This window comes from Linepithema humile, chromosome 2, assembly GCF_040581485.1.
Source record: "Linepithema humile isolate Giens D197 chromosome 2, Lhum_UNIL_v1.0, whole genome shotgun sequence".
In the NCBI taxonomy this organism is placed as follows: domain Eukaryota; kingdom Metazoa; phylum Arthropoda; class Insecta; order Hymenoptera; family Formicidae; genus Linepithema; species Linepithema humile.
Window position 1 is genome coordinate 9,903,239 of NC_090129.1, and position 7,769 is coordinate 9,911,007.

At 26.7% G+C, this 7,769-nt stretch overlaps 2 long non-coding RNA genes across 2 annotated transcripts; both read right to left on the reverse strand.

Annotated features, from left to right (window-relative positions):
- Positions 1 to 608: 608 nt before the first annotated feature.
- LOC136998208 (uncharacterized) lies at positions 609 to 2,710 on the reverse strand. Its single transcript, XR_010888838.1, has 2 exons — positions 841 to 2,710; positions 609 to 680 (listed from the first exon to the last, which is right to left on the reverse strand). It is a non-coding gene; the product is annotated as an uncharacterized lncRNA (long non-coding RNA).
- Positions 2,711 to 4,728: 2,018 nt separating this feature from the next.
- On the reverse strand, positions 4,729 to 7,769 carry LOC136998207 (uncharacterized). The gene is made up of 2 exons (XR_010888837.1): positions 5,954 to 7,769; positions 4,729 to 5,799 (listed from the first exon to the last, which is right to left on the reverse strand). It is a non-coding gene; the product is annotated as an uncharacterized lncRNA (long non-coding RNA).

Below are 7,769 nucleotides of genomic sequence, written 5' to 3' on the forward strand. Positions count from 1 at the left end.
TTACATGCGTTACAGCATGCATTTCGTTTATGACAAATTAATTTTTTTATTATATTGAAAGCATTATCAATTCGAAAGGCTAAGTATAACTGCAAAAACTGTCATACTCATATTTTACCAATAATTATTATTACATTAATATTATATGTTCGAAAACCTGTAATACTATAATAATAACTAAGGAGTCATAATAAATTTAAATAACCTAAAGTACAATAAATGTCCAGGCTACATGTACGACCAAGGTACACATAAAATTTTAAGAAATAAAAGTTAAACTAAAATATTGTGCTGAATAACTTATTAAAAAATTTTGTCTCTGAACCGAAAAGTCGATTGTTAGTTTATAAAATTGTTTTATTTTATGAAACTATAAGCATAGTTTATAAATTTAAGACGGATTACATATAAGCAAAATATATCAAATATATTGCACATATTAAATATAGTTTATAAATTCCAAAAATGAAACTTAGTCTTTCTTATAAAACGTAAATTTATAAACGAATTTATAATTTCATAAACATAAAACGAATTATTGCATGTCAAAGATACATTAGTTTCTGTGCATATTATAAATTGTTTCCATTACCAAAGTCAAGATTGCCTTTTGTCGTGGTGCCTGGTTGTCGTGCTACATTGTCAAGATTGCCGTTAGCATCATTCACCTTTGAATATACCTATAAAATTTATAAATATTCGTTTGTGAAACAAGTTGTCTGGCTATTGTTTGCGTTTGTTCTACTAAAATATAAACGCAATTCGACAAAATGAAATTTAATTATATGCACGTATATAATTGAATTAACAATAATTTCAATAAAACTTTCTGTCACTTACCTTTTTTTTTACTCTTTTTCTCCTGTTGGCTTTTTGACGGTCCAGCTATTTCATGCGCTTTTTCCGTGCTTGGTGGTTCTTTCATATGTGTGTTTTCAGTATGATGGTTTAAATTCTTTAAGTCAACATCAATGTCTATTAATTCGGAACAAAAATCACATTCTACTTGAGTAATATTACTCTTTTTACAGTATTTCCACCCCCAACTAACGGTATGGTGAAAATTTGGTGTTCCTGGATGTCTAGTTTCTAGATGATAATATAAGGCATATATAACAGTGCTTATAGACGTGTAACTTGCACACAGACAACATTCTGAATATTCTTCGTTACGATACTTGAAATACATCCGCGGGAATTGATTTCCGTTTTGTTTTTCGTATGCAAAAACTTTTCCATGATGGTCTTCTACATGCTTACAAAACTTTGTCAAATTAATGTCGATATAACATCCTTGAAATTGGCATTCTGGAAATTTGCACTTTACTGAAAAATTCCTATCATCACATGTGTAATTTTTTCATAGATCTTGCACATCTGTGATCTTATTTGGCACATAGATTGAGCCCGTGTCAATTTTTTTCAATTCGCTTGCTTTGTTATGTTTTGATATATGATTTTTTATGTTTTCTCTAATAAAACAAGGCATACGTATATTGCAATTGTTCAGTGTGCACTTCAACTCAAAAACATCAGTTTGTGTGTAGTATTCTTCTTTAGTCGTGTTCGTTACATATCGTACCACTTCTTGTGTTGGATGTGACATCATGTGACGGGAATAATCTTCTTGCTGAACAACCCCACTACAAATTAAACAAAATCCCGCCTCGTTGTAATATGTATCCGCTGAATTTTTTATATTTTCCTCTACTCTGGGAGCAAAATGATCATTATGGAACGTTCTTAAATGTCTTGTAAAATTACTAAAATAGGCGTAAGTTAAATTTGTTTTGCACGTCTTGCACTTCGCTTTAAATCTCTCTTCGGGAATCTGTTCCAAATAATCCCACACATTGTCTTTAGTTAAGATAATTTCTTCAGACATTGTGTCTGTTTCAACTGACTAAACGCAGATAACTGAATACGAGTCTTACACACAGGAGCCTTTATACCGATAAGTGTCCGAGAGGAGAAAATAAAAAAAGAAATATGATAGTTTTCTTTTAAATGTAAATATTGATACGTCGGTCAAATCTAACCAATAGATATCGAGAGACGCGGTGACATCTCACGGCCACTTTGCATAGAAGTGGCAATGTGTATGAGACATGTTACAACTGATTCTTTAAACAAATAATTTTTAAATAAATATTATATATTTAATTAATTGTATCTTTAATAATTATTATATCAAAGAAATACTTGTTATGCCGAATATATTGATATTGTGAAAAATTTAACTGATACACTAAAAGAAAAGAAAAATAGTAGTAATCATTACTTATATTGCTTCTTGGCAGCAAGAATATTTTTATAGATGTTCTAACTATATGGTTGGTTATTTTTTGGCAATGCAATACGTATAAGGTTATTACATTGCTAACATTATACTAACAATTTCTATAATAATGAGTATCGCGATTATAATTATAATAAAATGCAATAATCTAAATATCGCACAGCTTTCTTTCAGTGTATGTTGATTGCAGAAATATGCAAGTACGCCTTTATATATATCTATACCTATAAAATTATTTGTTTAAATATTATACAATTTATTTGTATATTCTTAACTTACAACATTAGCAGACAAAAGTGCTTAACTAGCAGCATAACCACTGATCAATTTTCATAATTTACAATGTTATATTATCACTTCTTTGTATTACACTTGCAAGTAATGTTTAAAAAACTTAAATGTATAAAATTGTAATTCAATGTTTTCTCAACAAAAGATTTTTGTATTACGTTTCAATAAATTCGTATTAGACTAGATTTTAAAGGCTGAATTGGAGATTAGACCAATCAAGTAATCTTAATTTTAATTATTTATTTCTGCATTTTGTTCTGAAAAATTGAATTGTAATTTGTTATTTGCAATTTCTCATCTTTAATAAATGATCTGATTAAAAAATGTTTTAAACCGAATATCGGATAAAACATTTGCAGAAGAAATTGCGAAAGATTTGCCTTTAATTAAGCTGATTCTTATTTAATATTTCTACGATTTTTGTAAATTTTAATATTATCAAATTTTTACGTATTTATCTTCGTATTATTTCTGAAGTAAACAAAGTATGATTTTAAATATTAAAATCAGTTATGAAATATATTACATATATTAAGTAGTGTTAAATGTAAAATTTTTAAAAAGCGTTGCGTTGTGACTTTTAGATCGTTTATCGAAACTTGTTTGTTTATCTTCCACACTGAAGATGGCCTAAGCCCAAGGCCGAAACGTCTGTGGTTTTTCTGTATAATGTAAATAATAATTGCGAGCATTAAATTCTGGCTTCTAGCTCTACCAGCTCATGTAATAAAATTATGATTAATGTATTAATTTAGAGAGCTATATTTATAAAATAAGTTTATGATAAATTTAAATAACTATTGCCGTTTCACAGTTGTACTTTTAATTTTTAGTTTTAACTAAATTTTAATTTTTACTTCTTATACGGAAAGATAGTAAAAAATAATTTTAATAAAATAAATTAAGCCTTCAATAATACGATGTATTTTAATATTTAGACACTAGAACACTTACGTAATTGACATATTCAAAATTTATCAACGTCTATTTTTTATTTTATAACATATTGTATTAATATAATGTTATTATCATTATTTAACTTTTATTTTTATAGTTATTTTATACTATTTTGGTTTGATAAAAACAATTTTTTAATGAGTAATTAATTTTATTTAGTAAGATGCTCAAAAAATTTAAAAGAAATTTATCGTCATTGAAGAAATATTATATCAGATTACACAAATAAGGCATGTAACTTTTTCAAAATAATTTCATAAATTTTTGTTATTAATTTACTTTAACATGTATTTTAATATCTGCTTTGCGTTATTAAAATTTATCGAATTTTTTTGCAATGCAATCTCTCGCGGATTTCTATTAGAAAGCAGAAAACTCCTTTTACCGTTTGAAATTCTTTGTGCAAGAGCGGGGTGTTATTTGACTTTTACTCTGCAGAGACTGCACGATTACATTATCAAATGATCATTAACGTTACGAATCAATATATTAAATCAGGTAGCGTTTGAGTAAATTGAAAAATTCTCGCATTTCTTATTTAAGATAATGATAAAATATTTCGCTGAAATTGATTTTTACAAAAATCAACTGTTTGTGTTACTTCAGAGCCAAATGTTACTGATAGAATATGAAGGAAAAAATAACATATATAATTTTTACATTGCGAAACATTTCATATATCGATGAAATTATACTAATTCATTATGTAAGCATAACATTAAAAACTTATACACAAATACACGAAAATAAATAATTTTTCAAATATTTTATTGCATGCAAAATAAAATTTTATTTTCTTTTAATGTCATTTAAATTTATTTGTGGGTCAAAATTTTTTCCATAAAAAAAATGTATTTTATTTTTTATGGGCATATTAAATATTTTGGTATAGAATAATTAAATAAAGCATTTTTCTTTCATGCATATGTATTTTAAGAATAACAATAATTATCATATGTATTAACATCCACATTCAATCTTATTATAATTATGCTATTTATTATACTAAATTACTATAAATTGAAAAATGTGTTATGTCCATATTCAAAATTATGTACCGCAAACTAAACATCATGCAAGCATTTATAGTATTAAGCAAGTAATCTATAAAATTTTACATAAGCGTAATATTAAAATAATAAAATGACGCAATTTTATAGATATTTGTAATACTTTAGAGAATTAATACATTATTTATACATTTGCTTACATTATGCTCTCAATGTGTTTAAGTTTTAATTTTATCAAGTGTCATAATCGCAGTTTCTATCTTTAATCATAAATAATTATAAATTTTAAAACACGATTAATTTAAATGTCGTTTGAATCGTTTTAATTTCTTGAATGATATTTCGTATTAGAATAATTAAAAAGATGTATTGTTATAATATTTTGTTTTTGCAGATTTTTGATAGCAACAAACATTTGAGAAATCTCGTATGATTATCGAATTTAACTAATAGACGTTAGTTTCTGATTTATTAATGTACAAATGAATAAATAATTATTAATAAAATAGCCTGATGATACAATAAGCATTTGTCTTGAATATTTTTCAATTTTATAATGAAATCGTCTTACATGCGTTACAGCATGCATTTCGTTTATGACAAATTTATTTTTTTATTATACTGAAAGCATTATCAATTCGAAAGGCTAAGTATAACTGCAAAAACTGTCATACTCATATTTTACCAATAATTATTATTACATTAATATTATATGTTCGAAAACCTGTAATACTATAATAATAACTAAGGAGTCATAATAAATTTAAATAACCTAAAGTACAATAAATGTCCAGGCTACACGTACGACCAAGGTACACATAAAATTTTAAGAAATAAAAGTTAAACTAAAATATTGTGCTGAATAACTTATTAAAAAATTTTGTCTCTGAACCGAAAAGTCGATTGTTAGTTTATAAAATTGTTTTATTTTATGAAACTATAAGCATAGTTTATAAATTTAAGACGGATTACATATAAGCAAAATATATCAAATATATTAAATATATTAAATATAGTTTATAAATTCCAAAAATGAAACTTGGTTTTTCTTATAAAACGTAAATTTATAAACGAATTTATAATTTTATAAACATAAAACAAATTATTACATGTCAGAGATACATTATTTTTTGTGCATATTTTAAATTGTTTCAATTACCTAAGTCAAGATCGCCTTTTCTCGTGGTGCCTGGTTGTCATGCTACATGATTGCCGTTAGTTATCATTCACCTTTGGATATACCTATAAAATTTATAAATATTTGATTGTAAAACAAGTTGTCTAGCTATTGCTTGCGTTTGTTATACTAAAACGCGACTCGACAAAATAAAAATTAATTATATGCACGTATATAATTCAATTATTAATAGTTTCAATTAAACTTACTGTCACTTACTTTTTTCTTTACTCTTTTTTTCCTGTGCTTTGCTTCATGACGCTTCAGCTATTTCATCCTCACTTTTCGTTTGTGTTGGCTCTTTCGAATGTTTATTTTCAGTATGGTGGTTTAAATTCATAAAGTTAACAAGAGTTTCTGTTGGGGCGAAACAAAAATGACATCGCACTTCTAGAATATTACTCTTTTTACAGTATTTCCATGCCCAATTATTGGCGTTATAGTCAAAAGTTGTGTCACGATGTTCAACTTCTAAATGATGTTGTAAGTCATCCTCACTAGTAGGTACAGTCGTGTTATTTTTACACACAACACATTCTGAAAAGTTTCTGTCATGATACTTGAAATATTTCCATGGGCATCCTCCTCCGTGTGAATTTTCGTAGTCAGAAACTTCCTTATGATGTTGCTGTATATGTAAACAAAAGTTTGTCAAAGTAGTGTCGATATAATATCCTTGAAATTTGCATCCTGGAAATTTGCAATTTGCTTCAAAATTTCTTTCATTAATTGTGTAATTTTTCCATAGTTCTTGTATATTTGTGATTCTAGTTGGCTCATAAATTCGGCCCGTGTCAATATTTTCCAATTCTTTTGTATGTTCCTTTGAGTAATGATATTTTACTGATGGTGCAATATCAAGCCATATAAATGTAGAACAATTCATCAGATTGCACTCTATCTTAAAATCGTTATCAGTATGTTTGTAAAATTTTTCTTTAGCAAGGCGCGCTTCGTAACGTATCTTTTCTTTTGCAGTATGAAAGTCATTCATGTGATTTATAAAATTTTCATATTCAACAAATACATTACAAAGTAAACAATTTGGCGATGGAGTATCATAATCTTCATAATATAAATACGCTTCATATTTTACCTTTCTTTCTACTACGTTCATGAAATAATTTTCATGTATCGATGATTGTAAATGATTTACTAAACCATCAAAAATGACGTATTGGAAACTTGTTTTGCATATCTTGCACTTTGCTCCAAATTTCACGTTGGAAAATGCTTCCACTTGTGTAAAATGCTTCCACACATTCTCTCAAGTTACGATAATTTTTGACATTGTGTCTGTTTCAACTGACTAAACGCAGATAACTGAATACGAGTCTTACATACAGGAGCCTTTATACCGAAAAGTGTCCGATAGAGGGAAATAAAGGAAGAAATATGATATAGTTTTCTTTTAAATGTAAATATTGATACGTCGGTCAAATCTAACCAACAGATATCGAGAGACGCGGTGACATCTCACGGCCACTTTGCATAGCAGTGGCAATGTGTATGAGACATGTTACAACTGATTCTTTAAACAAATAATGTTTAAATAAATATTTTATATTTAATTAATTGTATCTAAAATAATTATTATATCAAAGAAATATTTGTAATGTAGAATATATTGATATTGAGAAAAATGCAACTGATACTGTGAGAGAAAAGAAAAATAGCAGTAATCATTATTTATATTGCTTTTTGGCACCAAGAATATTTTTATAAATGTTCTAACTACATGGTTGGTTATTTTTCGGCAATACAATACGTATAAGGTTATTACATTGCTAACATTATACTAACAATTTCTATAAAAATGAGTATCGCGATTATAATTATGATAAAATGCAATAATCTAAATATCACACACCTTTCTTTCAGTATATGTTGATTGCAGAAATACGAAAGTACGCCCTTATATGTATCTATACCTATAAAATATTTTGTTAGAATTATAAAATTTATTTATGTTTTTAACTTACAACATTAGCAGACAGACGTGCATAACTAGCAGCATAATCACTGATCAATTTTT